This window comes from Dendrobates tinctorius, unplaced genomic scaffold (genome assembly GCF_039654945.1).
Source record: "Dendrobates tinctorius isolate UK_male_01 unplaced genomic scaffold, ASM3965494v1 ptg000058l, whole genome shotgun sequence".
NCBI lineage: Eukaryota > Metazoa > Chordata > Amphibia > Anura > Dendrobatidae > Dendrobates > Dendrobates tinctorius.
Genome location: NW_027361726.1, coordinates 17,756,815 through 17,772,415, shown reverse-complemented (window position 1 = coordinate 17,772,415; position 15,601 = coordinate 17,756,815).

The following is a 15,601-nucleotide window of genomic DNA, read 5'->3' as shown; positions in this document are numbered from 1 at the left end:
TGTGCTCCAAAAAAAATGCACCAACACATTTTTTTGCAAATTTTGGGCAACTGTTAGGAGGAAGAAACATAGTCTAAAGATCCGCCGAAGTGTAAAACTATGCAATTGTGGTGCCCCCAGGAGTATGGTCGCTACACTGGCTTTGCCGTCCTCCAGGGGAGGGTAATGCCAGGCTTGGAAGCAGTGATGGGTCTCTCCAGCAGTTAACCTAATGCATGCAACACAGTTCCACTCCGGGCCAGCAGGGGAAACTCTGAACCAGGATTCTGGAAAGGGGTGTCCTCTGAGGGCCAGGAGGAAAAAGAGATCAGATAGTCTGCGGAGGGTGAAGTGTGCGGACGGGAGGTGCGAAGCTGAGAGGTTGAGCTGCAGAAGGCGAGCTCCCTCAGCTTGAGACCGCACAGAACTGGAGCCTGGTCTCCACGGTGGTACGGATACTGACGGTCCTACCACAGATACCAGAGGAGTAGGAGGCTGTAAATGCCCTGCTCCCAGCAAAGACTTGGGACACAACAGCAATTGACTAGTGAGCCAGGACTCAAGAGAGGAGTCCCCGAGAGAGGCTACAGCTGTCTGTCATACAAGTAAAGTTCTAGGAACATCTGAAGAGAGGCATTTCAGAGTAACTAAGTACTAGAGTGCTTCACACTACAAAGCGCTAGGAAGGAGACTGCACAACCCTTCTGCTGAGAGAGAATCCTGATCTGCTTCCAGGCTAACCTGTTCCAACACCATCTGTAATCAGGACTCTGGACTGCATATACTCAGTAAAGGTACAGAAACTACAACCGCTGTGTCTTGTCTGTTCCCTACGCTTTCGGCACTGCTACATCCCCGTGCCAGTTACATCTACACTGCCCTGGGACTACAGCTCCACCTGTGGGGAGCTTTACCATCTAAGCTGCACCTACCATCGGTCCCAGCAGATCTGTATGCAGCGTTGGCCTAACACCATATTTGCCAAACACCACGGGTGACGTCACGAACTATCCTACCATTAGCTACATCTCCCCATTGCTTGGGCGCCGAGAGCCGCGGACCAGGTCACCGCTGCTGTGACACATCCCCTTGACACCGGCCCAGTACCGAGTACACCACAGCCCTGGGAGGGCGACCCATAATGTCATATATTCTGCAGAGTTTTAAAATGCCAATTTCTCACAATTGATAAAATCTGAAGAAAAATCACAAAAAAATTCCAGAGCTTGTCTTGAAATCAGTGCAAAAAAAAACTCCTTCTGTTCAACATGGTGCTGACTCTGCCACCTCCTGGCACTGTGCAGACGATATGGTGGTAACTAGTGATGAGCGAGTATACTCGTTGATCGGGTTTCCCCAAGCATGCACGGTTGTCCTCCGAGTATTTTGGCGTGCTCGGAGATGTAGTTTCTGCCGCCGTAGCAGCATGATTTGCGGCTGCTAGACAGGCTGAATACATGTGTGGAATGCCTGTTTGTTAGGGAATCTCCGCATGTATTCAGGCTGTATAGCAGACGCAAATCATGCAGCTGAGGTGACGAAAACTAAATCTCCGAGCACGCCAAAATACTTGGAGGACACCCGAGCATGCTCGAGATAACCCGAGCAACGAGTATACCCACTTATCACTAGTGGTAACATTTTAGGAAGACACTGATACAATAAACACAAATATTATCACGTCAGGTCCCAATATTTGTCTCCAGTGATATCACTGAAGCGATAATGTCACACAATAAGGGTCATCGTTTAATCTGTGCTGTGTATCTTCCTACATGGAATTATCCTACCAGATAGGAACATGATCGGGTCAAAACGGGACCTCAGGGGGCAGGATTTCCAGAGCCCAAGTGGGTTATTACCGGCAGGTTATGATTTCAGGAACTGCTTTTTCATGGCAAATAACCACCTGCAGCTTAAGTGGAAAAATACTTGGCCTGACTTTCTGGACTGAAGCAGACTGGAAAGCCCGGCCGTGCGAGGGTGTTTGTTGCAGGTCTAACGACTCATATACCAGACGTCCATATATTTATAAGGGCCACATAGGGACACTTATATTTTTTATTAAAAAGACACAGGTTCTTACATTAACAGACACACACAGACCAGGAGCAGTGGCTGCGCGGAGCAGAATGGATGGGAGGGGGCTTCAGGACTGTATTATTTGGAGCACATCCCTTCTTCCCTTCACAAAATAAAATAATTGTGTTTATTAAAAAATGTATTTAATTTTTTTATATACATTTATGTGTCTGGGATAGTATAGTATTAGTAACTAAAAAAGTTGCCGTTCAGCTTTTCTATTGTTTCTTGAAAGTTGTAGAACTCTTTTTACACTTAAGTCATTTACGCATATGGCCCCACAGGTGAATGAAACTTTATAAAACTTTCCATAAACTTTGCCCAAATAGATAGGATAGAAAATTGCCAAAGCTTTTTTTTTTTTTATAAAACTCAAATCATACATCTCTATCAGCCATATAATTCATATACATTGATATTCAGTGGACATAAAAAGTCTGCCAGGTTTTTGTCATGTAAAAAAATCCCACGAAGAAGAATCAATTCAGAACTTTTTCAAGCTCTCATGTCGCCCATCATCTGTACAAACCCATTGAGAAATAAAATGAAATAATTTTTATTGGAAAATAATTATAACACGAATAAAATAATAAGATTGAACACCCTCCTATACCTGGGGATATGCTTCTGTTCAGAAATAGCCAATCATATTTATCCTAATGTTACATAGTAGTCAGAACACTGCAATTCTGACTAACCACATTGAAAGTATCGCTGTTCTTGGAGTATTTTCCTGACATTTTCTAATCCGTAAACAGCTGAAAACCCAGCAAAGGTTCTCACTGTGGAATTTATCAGTCAGGAAAAGGGTGCAAAATTTTTTTCCAAGGCATTAGATTAACGCTGAACAGTGTAAAGATGGCATCAAGAAGTGACTTGAATTTGGTACAGCACTGACATTACATAGAAATAAATGTTCCTTAATAATAGAGGAAAAGACGAGAAGAACGTTGGGCCACGCGGCAGACAGCAACATTAAAGAAGCAGCAGGAAATTCTGGTTAATATTGGTTGTGTACTTATTGTAACTGCAATCTGCCGTATTCTTCATATGTCTCGCCTGTGGGGTAAAGTGGTGGCAAAACAGAAGCCTTTTCTTACAATGAAAAACATCCATGCCCGCAATATGTTCTAAATCCTGTGTCAAGTCTCCCAACAAACGTGTTATTTCTGATGAGATCAATGTTGAACTTCTTAGTCATAATTTCAAAAAATATAATTGGAGCAAAGCCAACAAAGAACATAACCAAACAACATCATACCCACAGTGAGGCATGGTGGGGGCAGCATAATTTTTATGGCTGTTTTTGACAGCAGGAACTGGTGCTTTATTGAAGGTGGAGGAAATTATGAACAGTCCAAATATGAGTCAATTTTGCAACAAAACCTTTATGCCTCTGCTAAAAAACTGAATAGGAATTTAACAATTCAGCACAACAAGGACCTTAAGCGGCATCCAAATCAGCAATAAAACGGATTCACCCGAAGACAAAAGTTGTGGAATAGCCCAGACAGTAATACAAATGATAATCTGTACATAGCAGATGCCCCCTGCAATCTGACAGATATGAAGCTACTGCAAGGAGAAGTAGGCAAAGACTGAAGATTCTAGATGTGCCATGTGATAGACTCCTCCAACCCAATAAGTCTAAACACTGTCATAAAATTAAAAGAAAATACTTCAACAAAGTGTATGGGTGTGCAGTTTTTTTGCAACCACATTATTTTAATTCTTTATTTTTAATTTTCAATTGAATTCTACAGATTGTGTGACATTAAAGGAAAAAAGTTCTATAATACTGCTCCTATGTACAAGAATATAACTACTATAATACTGTTCCTTATATACAACAATATAACTACTATAATACTGTCCCCTATGTACAAGAATATAACTACTATAATACTGCCCCTATGTACAAGAATACAGATACTATAATACTGCCCCCTATGTACAAGAACATAACTACTATAATACTGCCCCTATGTAGAAGAACATAACTATGACAATACTGCTCCTATGTACAAGACTACAACTACTATAATACTGCCCCCATGTATAAGAATACAACTACTATAATACTGCTCATATGTACAAGAATATAACTACTATAATACTGCTCCATATGTACAAAAATATAACTACTATAATACTGCCTCTATGTACAAGAATATAACTACTATAATACTCCCCCTATATACAAGAATATAACTACTATAATACTGTCCCCTGTGTACAAGAATATAACTACTATAATACTGCCCCTGTGTACAAGAATACAACTACTATAATACTGCCCCTATGTACAAGAATATATCTACTATAATACTGCTCTTATGTACAAGAATATAACTACTATAATACTGCTCCTATGTACAAGAGTATAACTATTATAATACTGCTCCCAATGTACAAGAATATAACTACTATAATACTGCTCCTTTGTACAAGAATATAACTACTATAATACTGCCTCCTAGCTGTGAGGTTGTGTGTCTGTGGTTCTCCTCATGTCTGGAGCGAGCCCAGGGAGGGGCCACCCTGGGCGGGTAAGCTCCCCAAGCAAGGCCCAGGCTTCCAGGCCTACACTGGGAGTAAGCTCCCAACCTTCTCATGTGGATGGAAATCCCAGAGTTGCCTCTGGGGAAAATAAACCTTAGAATGGAAGTCCCAGCAGCATGGAGAAAGATCATGTGTTGAAGCTCAGTATAGTACAGAAACAAGAGAAAGCTTTGTTTCTGTGCAAGAATGTTGCAGTTAAACAGTCGGACGGTAAAGGCAAACAGTGTCCAGAGCCTGGAAGGAAATCCCTGAAGGCATCTTCTGCTGAGAACCTGAGTGCTGGAGGGCAGGTGGCTGCACAGAAGGTGAGGCAGAGTCCATCATCAGCCTCAGGTGTGCAGCTCACTCCAGGCAGACAGAGATGGACATCTCTGGAGAAGCAAACACTCCAGGAGAACCTTCAGCTGAGACATGTGGTGACCAGCATGGCGAGCTCTGGACGCACAAGATTGCAGGCTGATGGCAGCGGTAAAAGTGTTGCGGAGGCTGGAGCCACAAAACCAACGATATTAAAAACCAAGGTGTCATCCCCTAAAGCAAGACCCAAGAAGGAGCCGCCGCATGCCCCGGAGCTACAGCTGGCAGAGAAGATACCAGGACTGGTCAGGAGAATTGGTGAGTTGCAGCAGCAGAGGGACATAGTGCGGGACATAGACTGTGTGCTGGCGATGATGGGGCCTCTGGCAGAGACATATAGGAACCAGGAGTGGTTTAGGTCCTACGCACAGGACTCTGCTGGTAACCGCACAGACATTGTCCCAGGGGGGACCCGGCAGCAGGTATGGCAGGTGCTGCAGCCCGCTAGCTTCTGCTTTAAGGAGGATCAGATACAGCACCAGCACCAGCAGCCGCAACTACCTGTGGCAGACCCCAAGCAGGAGCAAGAGGCTCAGATCCCAGCGGTACCACAAGTCCCAGCATACCCAGCACAACTGCAAGAGAGTGGACATGAGACTGCATCTACTGTTGGTGTCCAGGAGAGCACTAATTCTGGAGATATTACTGTTCATGTGGGGTTGGGGGCTGAAGAGGGTACAGAGTCTGTGGTGGACATTGCGTATCCTGATGACGCTATTGAGATTGATGATGATGATAATAATTTGCAAAATGTCTGTGATTTCCTCCCTTTGGTTTCCAGCACACAAGGTGCAACAGACCCCTCTGCTGCAGACCCTCGCCCTGTCAGTCTGCCCAGTGTGGCCCCACAGGTGGCTCCCAGTAATGTTTGGAGCCGTGGCGTGCCGTCCTTTACCTCCGGCGCCAATTACACCGGGCAGGCATTCAAAAATAGGAATGTGGTGTGGTTCAGGCACAGAGGTGCCAAGGAGGACCTGCCGGACAGGAGGCTGGTGGTCAGGGAGCTCCTGTGCCACCAGATGGGGTTTGCGCTGGTTAATATCTTGGCGGTCATCAATCTGCCAGACATACAGGACTATGATATCAGCTTTAAGCTCATGTCTGATCTGGACAGATTCTGGGCCAATTTCCCCAAGTTCAGGGACACTGATGGCTGGATTAAGTTCAGCTTCCTTCCAATATCTAAGCCGGATACCGCCACGGTTAATACCATCTTTTGGAATGAGGCTGTTCCCCCGCAGGACATTGTGGTGTGGCTTCGGAGGCATTGTGACCTTGTCTCAGACCTCACCAAAAACAGGGATGAGGACGGTATATGGACCGGTGGGTGGAAGGTGCTGTTGAAGCTGCTCCAGCACAACATCACGGCTCACTTACCCAACTCCTTTATCGGGAGGGAGAAGGGAGTTTGCTTTTACCCTGGGCAGCCACGAAAGTGTTTTAAGTGTGGTAAAGTGGGTCACCTGGCAAACACCTGTACCGTGGTAAAGTGCAACCTCTGTGGGGAGGTCGGCCACCCTCACAGGGACTGTCCAGATGCCTGACACAATATATGCAAGTTCCTTCCTGATGAAGAGTTAGTGACAGGGACAGAGGCTCAGGAGGAGGATGATTTAATGTCAGGGGCAATACTGTCCAGGTCAGAGGTTCACCAGGGGTCCGCTCAGGTAACATCAGAGCAGCTTTCAACAGAGGGTACAGAGGGGAGCATGGAGGTCGTCTCTGAGGTCCAGCAGCCACATACAGCCACTACTTCAGTATCACCATCTCTAGCTGAAGAAAGTGGCTGTAATCAGGTAAAAAGGAAAAAAAGGACAAGACCTCCCGTAAATCTGAGGAGGAGTATGTCACTAGCCAGGGTGGCAGGAAAAAAGTCCAGAGTTCGGCAGGTGTGATGGTCATGTCCAATAAGTTTGATATTTTGTCTGAGTCTGATGGGGATTTGGAGGAAGAGATAAAAAGAATGGAGACTGAGTATGACAGGGACGTAGCAGACCATCTGTGGTGCCCCCAGGAGTATGGTCGCCACGGTGGCATTGCCTTCCTCCTGGGGAGTGTGATGTCATGCTTGGAAGCAATAAAGGGTCTCTCTATCAGTTAAATATAACACACAGCACAGTTCCCACTCCAGGCCAGCAGAGGGAGCTCTGAACCAAAACTGGGGGGAAGAACTGCTCTCTGGGGACCAGGAAGGGGAGAGAGCAGTTTGTGTGAGGAGGGAAATGTGTGTGGACGTGAGGAGTGGAGCTGGAAGATTGAGCAGAGTTCAGGCTCACTTCTAGCTGTAGCGCATGGTCTGGAGTCCGGTCTCCAAGGTTGTACGGATGCTGATGTTCCTGCAGCAGAAACCGGAGGAATAGGAAGCTGTAAATGCTCTGTTCCCACATAAGACTCGGAGGCACAACAGCAACGTGTGAGCCAGAAGAAGGCTACAGCTGTCTGCCATACGAGGGAGTTCTAAAAGAGAACAAGCAAGTGGAACTTCAGTGTAACATAGTACTGCAAGTACCTCAAATAAGCGCTAGAAAGGAGACTACACAACCCATCTGCATAGAGAGATTCCTAAGTTGCTTCCAAGCTGGCCAGCCTCTGTTCCATCTGTAATCTGGACCCTGGACTGCACTTACAAAGCACAGTAAAGGTAATGGAAACTGCACCCTGTTGTGTCATTGCATTCTTCCTGCATACCCTCCAGCACTGCTACATCACTGTGCCAGACACTACACCCTCTTCCTCAACACCTATTACCACTGCCCTGGGACCACAGCTCCACCTGTGGGGAGCTACTGTATTACATCTTGCTGCCTTATACCATCTGTCCCAGAGGATCTGACTGCAGCGTCGGCTTAACCCCTTTATTGCCGATCACCACAGGTGGCGTCACGTATCATCCACTTATAAACTTTAACCAGCCAAGCTTAACCCCTTTTACATGGACGCCCAGGGCCACGGACCGGGTCACTGCTACTGTGACACTTCCCTCTGAGATACCGGCCCGGTTCCGAGTACCCCACTGCCCTGGCGGGCGATCCACATCCCCCTACAAAACTGAAGCCCATACCTGCTGGCACTCAGATACAGTCTGACATGGAGACCGGTGGTAGTCAGAACATCTGTGACCCAGACTTATGATGATGGCTTTTACATCTCTGCTCCTCTGTTGTGGTATTGTGATGGCGGATTTCTCATTAAAAATAACATCCAGTAATGTGAACAACATTAAGGTGAGGAGGACGAGGCACGCTGTCTATGACCATCTCCGATACCTGGACGCAGATGTCATCTTTCTGCAGGAGACGCGGCTGACGACTCAGGGGCTTATGAGGGAGGCTGAGAGGGAATGGCGGTCTGGTCCCTCTTTTTGGTCACTGGCTGTGGAGCCATACGCCGGGGTCGCCATTCTGTTTAACACCAGGGATTTGACAGTACATAGGATGACGGAGGTGGTTATGGGAAGTTGTCTGGTCCTGGAAGTCACTGTCCATGGGAGGCGTCTCTGGCTTATTAACATCTATGGGCCACAGACGGTGACTGACAGGATGCAGTTATTTAATGATGTCAAGCCTTATCTGTTCACCTCTCTTCCAGTGATATTGGCGGGGGACTTAAATGCCATACTGACATCAGGTGACAGCTCCTCAGGTAGAACTGTGACGAGGGATGGTAGGATCTTGAATAACATAGTCCTGCAGGCCGGATTAGGTGACGTCTTTAAGCGGGGAGGTCGAAAGCCAAAATTAACCTATTCCTGCTCCAATAGAGGAAGTAGAATAGATCTGGCTTTTGTAAGTCCCATGGAAGTCATTGGTGCCATGAGTGAGAGAGTCGTCCCATACTCAGACCATCTTGCCCTATATTTCTGCCTGGGGGCCGCTAAGCGAGCTGATGTTGGTAGGGGGTTATGGAGACTCAATTCCAGCCTCCTCCATGATGTCTCTATCCAGAGTTGTGTCCACTCCCTTTTGCAGGGTCATCTACAGAGAGTGGACTTCTATGACAACATGGTCGACTGGTGGGAGGATGTCAAGGATGATATCAGATACCTCTTAAAGAGACTGTCAGTTAAAAAAGGCAGGAGTAAGTATAGCCAGTACCTAAGGCTGCGCAAAGAATTGGAATCACTCTATTCTGAGGGCGGGGGTAACAAAGAGAAGATCGACCGGCTGAAATCTGAGATTAGGCAGTATTAGTACAGCATGTATACCTCCTTGGTTCTCGAACGGGATTATGGGGTCTTAGGGGCACCTGATCCCTTTGAGAATTGCCGGGAGCGGGTGGCCAATAAATCGGTCGCAGGTCTCATTGACTCTCAGGGTGTATTGCAGGAATCTCGGGAGGGTATCCTGGGGGTTGTGAAATCTTATTATACTGACTTGTTTCAGAGGAAGGCTTTGGATAAACATAAAAGGACTCAATTCTTGGAGGCAACTCCAACACCTGATACTAATGATCTGGACTTTTCTCCTTTGACAGCAGAATTAACGGTGGAGAAGGTTAAGGAGGCCATTGATAAGTTACATCTGAAGAAGGCACCAGGTCCCGGATGGTATAACAGCAGAATTTTATACGAAATTCAGAGACCTCCTCGCTCCAATTCTTGTGGATGTTTACAAAAATTGTCTAGAAAATCACCTGATGCCTCCATCCATGAGAGTGTCCTCATTAATTCTGCTGTCTAATGGTAAGGAGCCGAGCGACATCAAGAACTGGAGGCCAATTGCCCTCTTGAATGTTGACAGGAAGATTCTGGCAAAGATCCTGTTTCCTAGGTCAGTCTGTTTGTCCCCGGCACTGTTGGTAGGCTCTCAGTTTGGCACGGTAAAAGGGCGGAACATCTCTGGAGCAGTCATCTCGATACGGGAGATGTTTGAGAGATGTAAAGCTCTGCGGTGTGGGAGATATGTTGTCAGTCTGGACCAGGCTAAAACCTTTAACAGAATTGATCATGATTATCTGTGGGCCACTTTGTCAAAGTACGGTATTCCAGGACAATTTGTGGATTGGCTGAAGACTTTGTACAGAGAGGCGGTTAGCTTTCCTCTGATTAATGGTTGGCAGGGTGGCACTTTTGGAGTTGAGGCGGGGGTAAGACAGGGCTGCCCGCTGAGTCCACTCCTGTATGTTTTTGCCATAGACCCGTTTTTGAGGTCACTGCAGGAGTGTAACTTTTGGGGGGTGCCAGCCCCCCACTGCTTGCCTCTGAAAGTGGTTGCCTATGCGGATGATGTGACGCTGGTGATATCTAATCCTCATGAGGTGCAGATGTTGTCTGCGGCCATCAGAAGTTACTCAGGGGCCTCCGGGTCTCTGGTCAACCTTGAGAAGAGTCAAGCTCTGAGGACATTGCAATCTGACCCAGACTTTGATCTGCCGCAGTTTGTTAAGGCCTCCACCCATATTAAGATCTTAGGGGTTAAATTCGGGAGGGAAGATAATGCCAACCTAAATTGGGAGGAAAAATTGGAGACCGGAAATGCAAAGGTTCAGCGATGGAAGAAATGGAGACTGACTTACAGAGAAAGGGTTGCTATGTTGAAGACTTACCTGGTCCCCATCTTCTTGTATGTCTCTGTCGATTTTCCTTTGCCAGAATCCTTCTCGGCAAGGCCTCTCAGCCTGTTCTTCCAGCTCTTGTGGGGGAACAGGATGAACCTGATAAAGAGGGGTATAACGTACCTACGGCGGAATGAGGGCAGGCTGGATATGTTAAATCCAAGGGTTTTCTTTGACTCCTTGTTTCTGAAAGTAAATTTTGGGAGCATGGATTCAAACAGTAGCTCCCTGTGGGCGAATAGTATCAGGCATTGGATATTGCCTTTTGCAGAATCTTGGGTGCGAGGCGGCAGTCTCAAGAGGGAGACCACCTTCCCCAGTATCTGGAATATGGTCTGAAGTGTGTCAGGAAGTGGGGACTGGAGAAGTCCTACATTGAGAGTTATACGAGGAAAGGTCTGTGTGCTCATATATGTAGGACTTTCTTCTACTCTCCACTGGCCCTAGGAGATTGTGCCTCCAGGACCCTTCAGGACAGTCTCCGATTGTAGCCTTGTTGCTAGGGGCAATGGATGAGGGCTGCAAAATTCGGTTGCTAAGGGCAACGGTTTCCAAAAGCACATGTTGCAGTGCTGGCAACGCTGAGCCAGGAGGGCTGACGGTCTTGAAAGCCGTGTGATATGCTGACCGGGGTCAGTGAAAGAGACTTATGGGACACCTCTGCGATAGAGGGGTCTGAGAACCTGCGTGGCCGGCAGGTGACGGTCGTGAAAGCCGTGTGATGTGCTGACCGGTCAGAGAAAGAGACTGGTGATTGCTATAGGGTGCCTCTGTGGATAAGAGGTACCCGAGAACCTGTGTGGCTGACACAGGTAACAGACAGGTGTCTGTGTTGTACTGACCGTGGTCAGTGACAAAAGACTGTGTACCTGGAGGGTTCAGTGTGCAAAAGTCCTGGAGGGTCAGTGTTGGGAGGTTCTGGGAGAAGAATCGGATCCCTGGAACACGTGCTGTGGCCTTGGTGGACCTGGTAAGGCATGAGTGTTGGACAGTCTCAGGCGGAGACGGATGTCCTGAAGAGCACCCGCTGAGTCCCTGAACCTGGTGAGGCCGGTGTGTTGGGAAACCCTGGGAGAAGGGTCGGCTCCCTGAATAGCACCCGGTGCGCCCTGTGTGTTGGACGGTCTCAGAGGAGACGGACGTCCTGAATAGCACACAGACAGGACACGTGAGTTGTGTGTTGTGTGTTTTTTTCTTGTTTCTCTTTTCTCAACTCAGCTTGCGGTGGCTCAGGGGAGTCAAGAAGGTGACAAGCGGCTTGCTGTAACTTGGCGGGGTTACGAAGGTGACAAATGGCTTGCTGTATCTGGGCGGGGTTATGAAGGGGACAAGTGGCTTGCTGTAACTCGGCGGGGTTACGAAGGTGACACCAGCAGCTGTGTGTGAGCGGCAGCCGGAGGTGTCGGTGATCGGTGACCGCAGGAGCTGTGGTGGTGCCAGCAAGAACTTGTGTGGTATCGTTCTTAATGGGCCAGTATGGGTCCAAAAGACAAACTGTGTTGGTGTGAACTGTGGTCTAAGAAGGCCTGTAGAACGGACATGGGGAAATCCCGAAAGGGGGTGTTTGCCCAAATCAGGGTGGTAGCCCAAAAAGGGGTGGAGTCCCAGAGGGGGCGGTGACCCAAATCAGGGTGGTCCAGAAAGGAGCCGGTTTGTGAAAAGAGGAAGAGCAATGTTCGTGTATGACTTTTACAGAATGTGGGATATTCTTTCCGGATAATGACAGGCCGCAGGTGTGTACCGTGATGCTGCACTGGGAAGGGGTCTCTGGGCGGTTGGGCTCAAAGAGTCAGGTGACTCTGACAGGAACTCCTCATTTTCTGTCTGACCAAGCATATGGTCCAGGTTCGCTGTAAACATGGGGTCACGGTGAACTATGCGGTAGACAGAGTAATGTTTGAGGGGTCCAAAAGTGGTGAGTGCCAAGGTGATGGGATACCACCTGACTTAGTGTATGCCTTTGAGAGGGGCCGGGACTTTGTTTTGTTTGATGAGGTATGGCCGGAGGATGGAGACGTTTCTACTGTGGGACTAGCAGACACTAAGACGGTGACGGCTCCTAAAGTGGACAGGTCTGATGTAGAAGTGACTGGAAGAAGGGGTACATCTGCCCAACTTACGGACCTGACGTGTCGTGACATGACGGATGGTGGGCTGGGAGATGAGACGACTGGAGTGGACACACGGTCCGAGGGTAACTGGAGGGTTCACTCGGATGATCGGCGTGACTCAGACTCTGGGGGTGACTGTGGCTCTGAGAGAGAAAGGGAGCACAGACTAGAAGAGCTAGAGAAGGAAGTCTCCGAGCTCAAAGATCACCTGGCAACGTGGCAAGATCTGAATAAGTCCATCAGAGGGGAGGTAAGAGTACTCAAAGAAACTGTAAGAGGTCTTCTGCGGGAGAAGAAATTGAACGAAGATTTATAGCGGCCAGGCCCGAGTGATAACAAGACGGAACTGCCAGTACCCATCTTGACAAAGGGACATGAAGAGATAAAATCTCATGAAGTTTGTGAGCTAAGAACTGAAGAAGACAGTCACCCGGTCGGGTCAACTGTAGTGAGGGAAGTGTCCGTGGTAAAGCCAGAGCCTTCTGTCCAAGAAGAGAGCAAGACCACGACCTTCAAATCTGTGATCGAGGTACCCGAAGACATGCAAGAAGCCTGTGCTAAGGAAGGTGTGCATGAAGCTTTCAAAGAGGCGGTCAAGGCGTGTAAGGTGCACTGGGCACCTGAGACTCGGCAGTTGGTGATAATATCAGCCAGGGAAGATACAGCAAACCGGGTAGCTGTCTTGAAAGAGATGCATTTGCAATGTCTCCACGCCAAACAGTTGGTCAGGCGGAGTAATAAGAAAGCTGCTCGACGCCTAGAGTTAGCAAGGGAGACACTGGATCGGCTGGGTTTGCGGAAAGATGTAATTACGGTACCCAAAGGTCTGATTGGGAGAATCATTGGAAGACTTGGGAAGGTAATACAAGACCTTGTAAATATCTCCGGTGTGGTGAGGGTGAGGATCCCTCCTGATGATGAAGACCAGGTATCCAGTGAAGAGGGTAGGATTCCCATCATGGTGGTTGGCTTCGTGGAAAGCCTGAGAAACTTTCGGATGCTCTTGGAGTATCGAGTGGGGTACCTGCAAGAGATTGAGCAGTTGGGGCTGGACCGTCTGCGGATCAAGAAAGAGGTACAGAACACCAGGTGGCGGCCGCCTTCAACCCAAGATGTAAGGTCCCGAAGGGTTCCTCCAAGTAGTGACATGGCAGATGGCCGAAGAATGTCAGCAAGTGGCAGTGCGACGGGCAGTACAAGGCTGAGAGACCTTAGGCCCTGTGAGACTAAACACTGTCTGACGACGCAGACAGACCGTGACTGGAAGGTCAAAGACCAAGATCGATATTCTGACCGCTGGGGGCGGGGGAGGCCTAACGTAGGGATGAGGCCATATGACAGACGGAGACGATTCGCTCGACCTGTTGGGTAAGGTGTAACGAGTGCCCGGTCTCGAGATCCCGGGGTAATGTTGTGTGTTCAACCCCACAAGTTTGAACAGAGGGGGAGGTATGTGGTGTAGTGACAACTGTGTCCGCTAAGGGGCGCTGTGTGGTTGTCCCAGGAGAGAGGATGAGTGGCAGAATGCTGAATGATCTTTATGTATCCCAAGGTAGGTGGCCTTGGCATGGAAGCTTGAATATGTGTGTTGATCAGCAGAGGTACTGCTGAGCTTTCGTTACACTGTGTCAGGGATAGCTTTCCAGGTGGTTGGTGAGACGGGCAGGACCAGCTACCTACAAACCCACCTAGGGGCAGTGTTTAGAACGCCATAGTAAAGTGTATGAATGCTTGTAGGACCTGTGATGAGGTCATAGCCAAGTGATCCAGTGGGCGTGGCTACGGACCATATAAGGTGGCCAGGGTAGGTCACATGAGTGAATGCTTGGACCCGATTGGTCCATATGGAAGGTCTCGTGTGGCTACCTTCCTAACAGCACGTGTGGACGCTGTGTTTAATGGCTGCAAGTGTCTGACAGTTCCTAGGGGAGAGAATGGACATCTGAAGTGTGGAGAAGCAGCTATGAAGTAACCCGGCCACGGGCTGAGATAACTGTGAGGCTAGAAAGCCTGCGTATTGGACATTGCATAACCTGTGTGACTACATGGTTAACAGAGTGGAGTTCTGTCATGGACGCTATGATTTGGTTTATGATGCCTGAATAAACCACATGGACTGTTATTGTTTTATGGAAAACCTGTGCCAGATCTGGTTATTTGGCTGCAAAGCGAGTATCACCAACCTTAATAACAAGTGCTACCTTACACTATGTACAAGAATATAACTACTATAATATTGCTCCTATGTACAAGACTATTACTACTATATTACTGCTCCTATGAACAAGAATATAACTACTATAATACTGCCCCTCTGTACAATATCATAACTACTATAATACTGCCCCCTATGTTCAAGAATCTAACTACTATAATACTGCTCCTATGTACAAGAATATAACTACTATAATACTGCTCCTATGTACAAGAATATAGCTTCTATAATACTGCTCCATATGTACAAGAATATAACTACTATAATAATGCTCCTATGTACAATAATATAACTACTTAAATACTGCCTCTATGTACAAGATTATAACTATTATAATACTGCCCCAATGTTAGGGCTGGTGGAACGCACCAAATTATAAAATAATAGTAGGTGCGTTCGCCGCCCGGTGTTCACCGTGCAGAGGTGTTACGCTGCTGCTAAGTAATGGCGGACGCTCAATATGGCGGTATAACACACGCGGGTTGAACCTCACCCAGTGTGCGCTGGGCGGACTCTGTTACATCACAGAGTCGCTGAACCGCTAAACACAAATGCCGAGCCTGTTCAAGCTCACAGAGCTCAGTGAGATGCACGCTCGGTATATAGTCACAGGACACTGGCCCCAGGACACAGGGTCAGCGTCCCTCTAGACCTACTGTGCGTGCGGCATCGCAACCACGAACGCCAATAACTGCTGCAGACTTCAGCGAGGCGACAGACACTATCGCAGTACAATAATGCC